The sequence below is a fragment of the Ambystoma mexicanum genome, chromosome 5q (assembly GCF_040938575.1).
Source record: "Ambystoma mexicanum isolate Mex_15411 chromosome 5q, UKY_AmexF1_1, whole genome shotgun sequence".
NCBI lineage: Eukaryota > Metazoa > Chordata > Amphibia > Caudata > Ambystomatidae > Ambystoma > Ambystoma mexicanum.
The window spans coordinates 1,180,383,278-1,180,395,980 of NC_090933.1; the positions used below are offsets into that span (position 1 = coordinate 1,180,383,278).

Below are 12,703 nucleotides of genomic sequence, written 5' to 3' on the forward strand. Positions count from 1 at the left end.
TGAAGCAGGTAGCTAACATGTTGTGCTTCCGCTATCAGATCCCCTAGGGCTCCCCCAACTTTTACCTTCCTTATTAAACCTGTCACAGATGAGACTGTGGTAAGGCTATTAACAAATGAAGATCGTAATCCCCTGGTGACCCGATCCCTCTCTATCTGGTTCAAGCTCTGGCTGTCGAATGTGCTCCTCTTTCCACAGCTGCCTTAGAGTAGTGCTGTACCAAGGGTATTATTCCAGGCCCACTAAAACATGCCATTGTTTCCCCCTTTAAAAAAAGCCTCACCTTAATCCTGCACTTTCAGGTAGTTAAAATCCTATTTCTTTACTTCCTGTACTTATGAAGTTTATGAAAAGCATTGTTATTCCGCAGCCCTCTCGATTTCTGGACAAACCACCACCTACATTCCCTTCAAGCTGGTTTCCGGCCACTTATGGGAACCGAGTCGGTAATGAGCTTTTGACACAATCGACCATTCCATCTTGGTCAAACGGCTGGAACAGATTGGTGTGTCAGGTGCTCTCTTTTCTATCAGGTCACCAACAGATGGTCTATTTGTTCCCGTTTGTTTCCCTCAGGAGTCCTCTCTTTCTCTTCTTCTTTTCAATATGTATGTGTGAGCTTGTCTCTTCCTGTTGCATCCTATGGCATCGGCTTCTGTAGCTGGTTTTCCGCCTCGCTTACACACCTCTGATCCTCCATAGAAGCTTAGGGAGTGTCTTGCAGGGATAGGGACATGGATGGCGGAAAACTGATTGAAGCTAAATGGCGGGAAGACCAAGGTCCTTGTGATTGGCACTGCTGATCGCCTCTCTGTCCGGAACTCTGATTTCTGGCTGGTTTCTCTGGGCCCTCTCCCAGTGCTGCAGTGAAAAGTCTAGGGATTAAACATCTCTGGCCAGGCTCGTACGAGGCCCAAATCGCCATGGTATGTAGTGCTGGCTTCTTAAGGTTAAAAATACTGAGAAAGCTTCTGCCTTTTCTCCCACCTACTCACCGGGCTACGGTTGTCACTGCCTCCACTATGGGCTGCCTAGACTACTGCAACGGAATCTACCTTGGCCAACTGTATATTCTGATCCAGCGACTCCAGATTCTCCAAACCTCAGCAGCAAAGTTGGCACTGGGTGCCCCTAAGCTTACTCACTTGGCTAATCTCTTGGCTAAACTGCATTGGCTTCCGGTTAAAAACAGAATTGTTTTCAAGGTCTTCTGCATTGTGCATCGAGCTGTCCACTCGATAGGTCCTGTCTTCCTGCATTCCAAATTCAAAGCATATGCTCCTTTGCGCATACTACGCTCTGTGTCAAGAAATCTCTTGGTGATACCCCACTTTCATAAGACTAGGTCCGCGGGTCGCTCTTTATCTGTCATTGTGCCATCGTTGTGGAATTCTCTCCCTCAGTCCTTCCAAGAGATCACTGATCACCTATGTTTTCGGAAGGTGCTGAAGACTTCTCTGTTTAGGGATTCATCTCTGCCGTCTTTCTGGTCTTCCTGTCTGTGGCCAGATGCCATTGTGCCTTGGTTCTATTGTGCTTTATAAATATAAATACATACATACATGCATACATACATATATACATAATGACAATAGAATATGGCCATGGCAAGCCAGTCAAGTGGCACAGCGAGTAGAGCGCTCGCTTTGACATCCGCAGGTTCGAATCCCGGTGGGGCTAAACTCAGCCTTTCATCCTTCCGAGGTCGATAAATGAGCACCACACACCGTGGGTAATAATAAGCAGCGCTCAGATACCTGAGGGTTCGTAGCGCTATATAAATGCCAAATTATTATTATTATTATTATTAAGGGGCAGGTCAAATATCACAGACAGAGTTACCTTTTTCGGATAATGGGGTCCTTACATCTTCTCGCACCCAATAAGCCACCCATAGTTGGCACTGGCCATAACCTGCAACAATTATTGGCAATTGCCAGTGCATCCTTTAATTTAGGCAATGTCCTGTGATCACATATGGGCACACCCAAGCTACCTATAGTGCAAACTGCCACTTGCATGTAGCCATTGATAGCGCCCATTTGACCAGGGTCATTCCCAATGCCTGCTGAGCCACCGCTACATGGCATCACCTGTCCCCTGTGACCAGGGCCATGGGTCACATTGAGCAGCAAATGGCCTTCAGTCGTGAAAATGCACCCTTGGGGCACTCAATGTGGCCACCGGCCAGCAACCCTTTTGCTTGGTGCATGACTTTCAACCATGTTGCAAACCCCAAAAAGCGACCCAAAGTGGCATCTGGTCATAGTGGTTGGCCCTTGTTCCACTGATTACCCACTAATCACAGTCAGTGTCTACTGTGTCAAGGCATGACTTCTCGCCAAGCCTATGTCCTAGGCCAAAGCCAAATTTAGGGGTAACTGACCATGGCCTGCATTCATAGTCATTAGCCCTCTCACCCCACAAACTGGTCACTGGCCCTGTCCTGTGTCCATAATCAGTTTACATAATTGCCCAAAGCATGTCGTTCTTTCTTTTTCCAGTTGAAGTCATGCCTTCAGAAGTGGTCATTGGCCAGTGGGCCATCAATAGCTATGACGGCCTACAGTGGTCTATGGAGAGACTGCAGAATTCGTTGGCAACATGGTCATTCTTATTCTCTGGGGGATTATTGAAGAACTCTATTAAACTCCTCATGCTTCTGAGGTTGAAGGTGACAAGAAGACGGCTGCAACATGTTACTGTATGAAGTCACAGGGCCGTTAATGACAAGCACAGACCCACGGTCGAATCAGCCATTATTCTGAATTCTGGGTAGCAAATTGTACCCCTTTCAGCACTTTCCAACCTTGTCTAAATTCTGGATGTGGACAAGCGGAATACCAAACGTCCCTTTTAAAAATGCTTTAACTGTGCATGTCCACAGGCCCCACGAAAGGATTGCAGATCACAATGGCTGCCCCCAAACAGTGTTCAATCCTCCCAACAGATTGGATATCTCAGTGGACACATATAGTTCCAATCAACTACTCCAGCGCCGGAGTCCGGCATGGTGGATGGCGGAATTACCGCCCCCATTCCAAGGTGAGTGTGGCGGTAATTCCCCATTCACCATTTGCCCTTACCCATTCCCATTTTTGCCCCATAGGGCATAATGGGGACGGGGAAGGCGCTAATTACGGCACCGTAAATTACGGTGCCGTAATTAGCACCAAGGTCGCTAAGCGCCTTGGACTTTAAAGCCTGCAAAAAGCAGGCGTTAAAGTGTGAATCAGGCGTTAAGGGTTAACGGCGCCGACGGCGCCGTTAAACCCTTTCGCCTGACTTGTAATGAGGGCCAATGTATTGTTCTTCTTATAAAGCTCATTCTGAAACGTATAACTGTATGTGAGAAGAACATAGCATTTCTGAGCAGCATGATAGGTGACATGATGCCGACAGTGACAACAACTATAGACCTAAAGTTCTATATTACTAAAGTACTTGTTCATTCTAAGGCTTGTTTATGAACAACATGTTTTATCTCTTCCCGGTGGACACTGTTGCATCAATTACATTGAGCAGCAATTTATTAGCGCATGGCCTCGTGCCATTACACAGCCTAGGTTTGTCTAGATTGCAAAGCAGCATGATGGATGACCCAACTGTCAGTTGAAGGTGATGTGGTGGCATTCCCAGGTGAGTGAGTTGAGGAATTCTGTTGGATAGTTCACGGCCTCTTCTGCATCCACCACTGTATCAATTGAGTTGTACTCAATAGCTGTGCCTGGAAGCACATCCTGAATCTGATCCTAGGGCCTGGACCTTGAGTTTTGTTCCTCATGTTGGGACCAGTCCTTCTATGACTCCATTGATGTTTCCCTGATTTCTGGCAACCGTCTCATGTGTGAAGTTGCTGAAATCCAGGGAAAGGGGTGGGTGTCCAAATGTCATGTAGCTAGTAATGTCCAGAGGGTCCTAAAAGGTAACTATGTAACATTTGGTGCAGATTGCTGAAATGGTGTGGACTTGGATGAAGATCAACACTTCACCAAGCCACAAACCCACAAACAAATGTTGACTTTTGCTGAAATCCAGGGAAAGGGGTGAGTTGTCCAAATTCCATGTAGCCAGTAATGCCTGGAGGGTCCTAACAGGTAACCATGCAAATTTTTGTGCAGATTGGTGTGACAGTGTGGAATTGTATAAGGAACAACACTGCCACCAAACCACAAACTCACAAACACATTTTGGCTTTTGCTGAAATCCGGGAAAAGGGGTGGGGTGTTCAAATGTCATATAGCTAGTAATGTCTGGAGGGTCCTTAAAGGTAACTATGTAACATTTGGTGCAGATTGCTGAAATGGTGTGGAATTGGATAAGGATCAACGCTTCTCAAAGCCACAAACTCGCAAACAAATGTTGACTTTAGGTGAAATCCAGGTAAACGGCTGTGGTGTCCAAATGTCAGGTAGCCAGTAATGTCCAGAGTATCCTAACAGGCAACTATGCACAATGTGGTGCAGATCGGTGAAACAGTGTGGAATTGTATGAGGAACAAAGCTTTTCCACACATCCTGCCACAAATGTTCACTTATATATATAGAGAGATAAAAGGAAATTGTGCACTTAGGATCTGATCTACAGATGGTACAATCCCTTGGGGAAATGCTCTATGAATCAGGCCCTTGGTGTGTAGCATTCAGTGAATTTGTTTATGCATGTACAAGCTAGGGGGAAGAGAAAAATTAGCAATTTAATAACATTTTTCACTATTGTCTTGGGGCAGGTTGTCAATCAGTTCAGCTACTGGCAAGTCTTCAATTTAATTTTAAAATCTACATTTTATATCTGATTAAATTCTCCACATTATGCATAATGACTCCATGCACAAACGCACTCATTAAGTAAATGAGGCCACTAGCGAGGTGGGGTGCCACACTCGCTCAGTGTGTTGAATATATTCGGACCTTTGTTATGTGTTGCTGTTGACATGTTGTGCCTTAAGATTCGCTCACATGCAAATCCACACTGGGAGCACATTCAGTGGCAATGAGGGCTATATAAGCAGTTTTCATGTATCCTATTTAGGAAAAGCATGCAGACATATTTTAAAATCTACGTCTTGCAAAATGCAAATTGATGTCAGAAGATAGAGTGTTTTTTCCCCAAAAAATTATTGCAATCTTTATTTTGCAATACATAAACCAGAATGCATTTGTAAGGCACTGTTGCATGCAGTCATTTCGGTACAACTTTATATATTCCTTTACTTGGTAGACAAGCTCAAAAAGTGCCTCTCATATAAGTGGGATTTCTTGCATCAATTAATTGAAAAAATGAAAAAATGCAGCTGTTTTTGGAACAGATACTGGCAATACCTTGTGATCACTCACCTCTGTGATATTTTGCTGCTTGGAGGCAGTTTGTAGGTTGAGTGAACAGATGACTTGATGTGCATCACCGCGGTACATCGTTGTGGTCATAGGTAGCGCAATAGGGGGTGAAAAGTTAAGGTGGCTTTAGTTGAATTTCAGGAGGTTAGTTGCAGTAAATTCTCACCTTAACTTCCCTGCAACTAACATTTTTTTTGTTGAATTTACAAGGTGTTGTTACAATGAATTGCATGCCTTAATGTCCCTGCAACTAAAGTTGTTTCCTTGAATTTTAAGGGTATGGTTATTCCATAGATTTTGTCTACACATGGCCAGTTACCACGACCTACGTTCATGACCACTGTATATTTTGGAAGACTATCAGACCACTGATAGAAGCACGGCCTTCTACATGGTCACTGTCCATTTTTGAACACTACCAAACCACTAGCCATGGCCGGTGGGCAAGGTCACTCTATATTTTAAAACACTTGCAACAATGTATTCAGCAACGTTCATCACAAACTTATTTTGACATGTTTAGACAGTGGCATTGGTATGTAGGAAGGATTGTAGGCTTTGTGAACTCTCCAGTTTTAGGCAATGCACAGTGAGATTAAATTATTTGCCATAGATCACACATTTTGGTTAAGCAGCGTGCTAAAAGTCCCCTGTTTTATGGCCGGTCTTTGGGTGACCGTTGTGGTACATCGCACAACCCCAACTAACTGCATTTAAGCAGAACGGAAAAGGGAAACAAATGACCGGCAGCAAGAATAACATAATACTCAGTAGGATAGCTCAGGGCCAACATGCTTGCCTTGGAAGCAAGACGAAGAGGAGCAACACAGGTACGATCCCTGGGTCTGTGCATAGAAACCTCTGGGTATTAAGCGCATTATAAATAACCAATCATTCGCAGGTACTATTGCCCCCATAACAGAAATCAAAGCTGGCAACCATGAACATACGCAAAGTAACTGAACATTTATCTTAAAGTGAAATATACAAATGTAGTTCAATTGACCTTCCCCTTAGAAGAAAGTGTGCAAGACAAAATAGCAATGGATTTTTTTTAAAGTAACGAACACCAGAAAAATAACCTGAGAGAGGAAATGTTCAAGTACAAATGCTGGCAAAGTAAAAAAGACGCTCACCTTTTATACCCAGGAATCTGTTGTAAAATATACCTTGGAAAACAAAATCCCAATACGAAACAAGTGCTTGTTATCTTGTGGGTAAGTGTCTACACTGGGAACATGTCTACATGTGTAAAATCCTGTTAGCCAAATACTTGAGCAAGCAACAATGGGTTGGGTCTGCCCTCTGAAAAAAAGTTACGCTGTCTACCCACAGGTGTCCTGTATTTGTGCCCAGAGAACAGTCACAATCAGAGGAAAATAACTCAACCAGTGTCCAGGATTGCAAACACTCTTGCCACATCATGAACAAAAACGAATGACTTACTTGCCATCTCATAATTTCTCCTTCTCACCCCCAAGTGTGGCTTTCAACAATACTCTGCTTTATAAAGATAACTTGGAAAAGTACACATAACATAGTGTCAGTCAAATATATACATCCTTATAGAACTATGTTAGGCAAAAGTGGCAAAATTTTGGCAGTATTCCCCCCATCTTGAGTGGGAAAAAACAAATACCAGAATGCAATTCAGCAAAAGGCAAAACAATTGTCTCTAAGTGCTAAACTTTCAAGGACTCACAGTAGCACGGTTTAAAACAACATGATGCAGTTGCCATGTGTTTTCTTAGTGTGTTATGAGATATTTAAAAAAAAACACTGACAGAATCCAGGACTGTCTCCCATCCATGCAGTGACTGGGACCAACCCTGCTTAGCTGCAAAGTGAGGAAGGGGCCTGCCCCCTCAGGGCATATTGCTCTAGGTGGTCTGGTAACTTGTGCTCATTTATTCGGCAACATGGCCTGAGGGTGCCGGTGCTATCCTGATTTGAAGTTAAGCAGTGTCAAATTTGTTTAATGCATTGTAATTGTAATTATAATTGTTTATTTGTACAGCGCTTATACACAAGCGAAGTGCTTCAAAGTGCTTCAAGGCAGGAAGGGAGAAAGGGAGAACAGTAGTCAGTCTTAGACTTTGAAGTTTCCGAATGATCTAATAAAAAAGTAACTAGCATACTAGGCCTGACGGCATTTCTCTTAGTGCATGTGCATGAGGTGTAACAGGTGCAACCAGATAAGGGATGGGAGACAAAGGAGGGACAGACATAACTTACTGGGACTAGTGAATTCAGGTCATGCAAGTGTATAGACAGAAGTGCAAGGGAAGGGGGATCAGGTTTGCCCAGTCCAACAGGGCCCTGGGTTAAATGCAAAGCTGTTCTATCTCTAATAGACCGAATGCTGCAAGTGCATTAGTGGTTACCCCTCTCATGGAATGGATGCTGAACTTGTATTAGTGCTGAGCATAGTGCAGAGGCCAATGGGCAAATGCAAAGACGGCATGGGAGCCTCGGACCTGTGAGACTCTGGAGGTGAGCCATGCGACCAGTCAGTAAATCTAAAAAGTGTTAGGGGAAGATGGAGGAGTGAAGCTGGAGAGGAAGAGAGGAGATTAGCAAGGGAGAGGGAAAGAGAAGGAGGAAGAGAATAGGAAGGTCTTGAGAAGTTTCTGAAATTTAAGGAGCTCTGGCTCAAGCCAGAGAGAGGCTGGGAGGCTGTTCCAGAGGGAGGCACCTGCAGAGGATAGAGATCTACCACCAAATCAATGCTTGGAAAATCATCTCAAACGCAAAGAGTTGGAGGAGGCCGAGCGGAGGGCTCTAGAAGGAGAGTATTTAGGAAGAGAGCATTTTAGATAGTGCAGTCCCTGGCCCAAGAAGGGCTTGTGGACTATGCAGAGGGCCTTGAACTTGATCCTGGCAGCCAATGGGGAGCCAATGCAGGGATTTCATTGCCAGAGAGATGCGGTCTCTGGGCAAGAGGCCAAGGATGGATGAGTTGTAGCGGACGGAGAGTAGAAGTGGGAAGATTGAGAAAGAGGCTGTTGCAGTAGTCCAGTTTAGAGAGAACAGGGCTCTGGAGACGGTGAGCCTTTAGGGAAGATGAGAAAAGGTAGAATACCTCTAAGGAGGTGCATCTGGTAGTGCAACTTTTTAGAGATGTCCGAGATGTGAGAGGAGAAAGTGAGATTGGAGTCGAAAATGACCACCATGTTTTTACCTCAGTAGCAGGTGTGGGCGCAGGGCCAATGGAGGCGGCCAGTGGGAAATTGGGAAAGCGGCGTCAGGGTTCCAATGAGGCCAATCTCTGTCTTACTGGCATTGAGGCCGAAATCGTTGGCAGCAGACAAGACTGAATAGTGGACGACAGGAATGAGTGAGGAGGAGGATGTGAAGGCAGAGGGCAGCCTGAAGGAGAGCTGTGTGTCACCCACATAACATGGATGGGAGTCCCGTATGCCTATTGTGCCACTAGCCATGGCCTGTTATTTTCCACCTCAATATCACTGTAGCTGTACAAATATTTTCAAAACGTTTCTATAGCCGCAGGTAAAGAATTAAAGATACCCTTGGCTATCTGTTGTCTTTTTCCTCATCCAAATGCCATTTGTTTCACTTTTTGCATTTTCGGCTGATCCAGGTTATTTCGGGAATAACCCTGGTTATCTCTCATATCGAACAGCAGAAAATGTGCAGCTTCTTCATTTCTGATAAGCATCTCTGCTGGAAAGCACCATGGGAGATAGATATAATTCTGGCAGAAGGGTCACCCTATTCCCCAGCAAATATTTTAACAAATATTGATGGAATCCACCCAGAACCCCTCCAGGAAATCGAGCCAATGCTTCATGCTTAAGGTACCTGGTCCAATTCCGTCCAGCAGTTTTTGCTGTGCACTGCACAGAAATGTTGACTTTTTCTCTATCGGCTTTCTTAATACATTTTTCATTTTTTGGATGAATCGCAAAATGTCCAGTCTGGTTTGGAGGGGGGCGGGAGCGCCTGTGCCAAACATTTTGTCTGCACAATATCTGTCACGCGAGTCAAACGTTATTAGCAATTCAATTTTTGGGTTTCATATGGAACTTGATACTCAACTATTATAAGATACATATAGCACATTACAAATTAAATGTATATCATGACAACCTCAATGACAATCACATTAATGGTGCAATATATAATGTTCCCCTCCACACTGCTGCGTATACACAGTTCATTGATAATACAGTGAAATGAAGATTAATGGTCTGGCACAGAAATATCTTAAAATGAACTTATGTCTAGAAATGTAGCTCAGTTCATTGTGCTGTTGTGCATGTCTCACAGTCCTACCTAGAATACAGTGAAGCGCCTGGAGTTCATTTAACATTGGAACGCTAGTGCCTATGTGTGACTAAGCTGCAGACATCACAAGTGATCAATTAGTTGTACCACTACAGATGCTCCCACTCTCATTGCCCCATCCACTGAACATGCGCTCATTTTATATGCAACACATTCCATGGGATGCTGCAATGACTGTCAACTCTTGCGGCATGTAGGGTCGGTCGTCATGCAGTGTAGTGGCAGGGTACATCGGCTTTGGGATCAGGAGTTGCTGCACATAGAAACCATCAGAGTTCCTTATAATGGCAGCGGGAGCGGGCACGACGTGTGTCTATTTGCAGCAGGGAGCAGGAGTGCGGAGGGGAAAGGCCACTCCTGCCTTCCCCAGCAGACCCATGTAGCGAATCTGCATGCACGTCCAGCTGCATGGAATTATAAATGTGGGTAGCGTTGCAGGGCAGTCCATGGGGTGCTTTGCAAATCCACCCATTTTGGACGACATTAACCATTACTTCTGGGGAGGTTCATCAACAGGTATGGAAGCTCGGAATACCCGTATTTCCACGTTTGACGGACCCTCCCCCTAACAAAAAAACAATAACAATGCACCCTGAAAATGAGCGGAAGTCTCTGGCCTTCCACATGCACTCATGTGTTAGTGCCTGCATTTCCTCTCTATGCTGCTTCTGATTTATTTTAACTGGCGATTGCTGACTGTCATTTCCTTTCTAATCTGTATATGCAAATGACTCATTATTTTAAATGATTATAATGATCGAAATGAACGTCACGTGTATATGATAAATAAAGTGGATCCATGAATGACGACTCATAACTCCATCGATGGGTCCCGACAATGGGATAAATCACAAGGCAAAAGGCCAACTCTATGTCTGTATTTATTTATTATGTATAGGTGTATTTTTTTATTTAGTGTGCTACAGTGACTTTTGACACCTACACATGGTGGTAAAAATACTACAATATACAACAAAGAGAAAACCACTGCACAACAGCTACATTCAATTCATAAATTCATAAATGTGATCCACTACTAATTACGACTCCTATACAATCAGTTAAAAGAGCAAGAGCAGCTGCTTTGGAAACTGCTGTGAACTGTTGCATCCTGTTTGGTAGACTCTTGCAATATGAACTGTTCTCTCTGTGTGTAATATATTAGGGTTTTACTGAATAATGTTCTTTTCAGTTTCAAACTGCGGAGCAGGGGTCTCAGCGCTGCTTGCTGCATTGCTAAGCTAATCATGGACATGCTGTTGCCTGTTCTTTTACTTTGCATTTAGTAGGTCGACTAGTGTTTAGCCAGTGGGGTATGACCAAGTGGGAAACACTCGCACACCAGAGGGCACTTGACTTATGAGAGTCACACAAAAAGTCCCTTCAACGCTTGTGAAATGACACTCGTGTTACTGTCTGTGCCTGTGCACACTTGGGTCACATTTCTCGTCTTATGCATGCAAGGCAGTGCTGGCATCACTTCAAATCAAGACAGTATATATATTGTTAAACGCGTATTCCCGTGTTTAACACACACACACACCTATGCAGAGGTATATGCAAAACCTCCCATTTAAACCTATTCAAGTATGCATAGATAGGCCACACCGCTCTATAAATATTCAACATCCTCATTGTCATTATGCGTAGGTACAGTCCCGTCCGTGCAGTGCATAATAAAGAATCGGTGTCGTGGTTGCCTCGTGACGGCGGCATCGTGCCTGCTGTCGGGGAAATGCGCTTTCCTCGTGCAAGTCCCGCTAGTGATACAGTGAAAGAGGCGCGCCTGCACCCACGCCACACACAGCACACATCCAGGCCGAGCCTTAAACTTGCAACTTGCAGCTCTTCGGGGGAGCCCCGACAGAGACACGGCGAGCCTCCGAACGCTGCATTGTGATAGCCGCGATTAATCGATTGCTCTGACAGGCTGTAGAATCGCATTCACGGGAAACGACCCACTCTCGCTGCTTCTGTTTGGTAAGCAGTCATTATAATTGACATGGTGAAATAGAAACACAAACGCCAGCTCAGGTGGTCAAGAGATTGCCTAATTCTTCTTTTTAACCTTACTCTGTAATACTCCCTTAATCAACCAGTAAAACAGGCAAATACACCGATAGTCCTTACAAATGTTCCATGCCATTCAGACGATATACTGTTAGCCCACATGAACAAACACTAAGCTGCAGCCAGCCGTGAGCTGCCAGGCAACAGCCCTGCGCCTACCTGTCTCTTGTTCCGCAGTGTCCTCCCCGTAGTCCCCCTGTCTTCTTTCTGTCTCGCTGGTGAGAAACGGTAGCAGGCTGACGCCTGGTGGGACTGAGCGATCGCGGTGCCAGGCTCTTGCTAGCAGCCCCTCAGTGCCAGGCGGCTGCTGCTCCTGCCTCTGTCCTTGCTCTTGGTCCTGCTGCTGCTGATGGAGATGCTGAGCCTGCCTCCTCTGTTGCCATGGTGATGAAGCCCCGCACTCTGTGCAACAGCTGTTTGCTCGTGTACAGCAGCAGCACTGGCGATGTCTGCAAATGTTACCGCAACGCACACTGGACAGCAACTGCACTGGACAGAAAGGAAAGAAAACACATGCTTAGAATTGGCTGCAGGGTTCCTTCCTCTCTCGCTCTCTCTCTCTCTCTCTCTCTCTCTCTCTCTCTCTCCCTCTCTCTCTCTCTCTCTCTCTTTCGATTTCTGTGAGTAGGAAGTGAAGGTTAACCATTAAACAGCAAATTGCTCTATTTCATCTTCTGAATGGACTGACTGATAAAGTGTCCAGGGTTTGGCTGGAGAGGGGGAATGTTACTGCTACCCAGAAGTGCTTTGCTCTCCTCAGCTAGCAGTAAAGAACGAATGCACTATGCAACCGCATACAAGCTGGGGTGTCTTCACATATTTGCAGGAGTCTGTCAGAGTTTTGAAGTGCATGATAGAGGCAGAAGATTGACAAAGATTGTCCAGGAGTGCAAACATGCATTTGTCCTCACTAAAATGTGTGTCTGTGAAGGGCTCCTTATGCACACATCTAACCTGCACAGGAGGGAAGGTGCCCCGTCGGCATGCGT

General features: G+C 45.0%; 1 protein-coding gene across 3 annotated transcripts in view; it reads right to left on the bottom strand.

Moving 5' to 3' along the window:
- Positions 1–12,703, bottom strand: part of FAM135B (family with sequence similarity 135 member B) — a 1,878,784-nt gene that overhangs the window by 1,644,604 nt on the left and 221,477 nt on the right. For 2 of the 3 annotated variants that reach the window (XM_069621672.1, XM_069621675.1), the window contains exon 2: positions 11,874–12,198. The gene's annotated coding sequence lies outside the window, so the exon portion shown is untranslated. Of the gene's footprint in view, positions 1–11,873; positions 12,204–12,703 lie in introns of all 3 variants that reach the window. The other variant, XM_069621673.1, reaches the window with a different exon arrangement.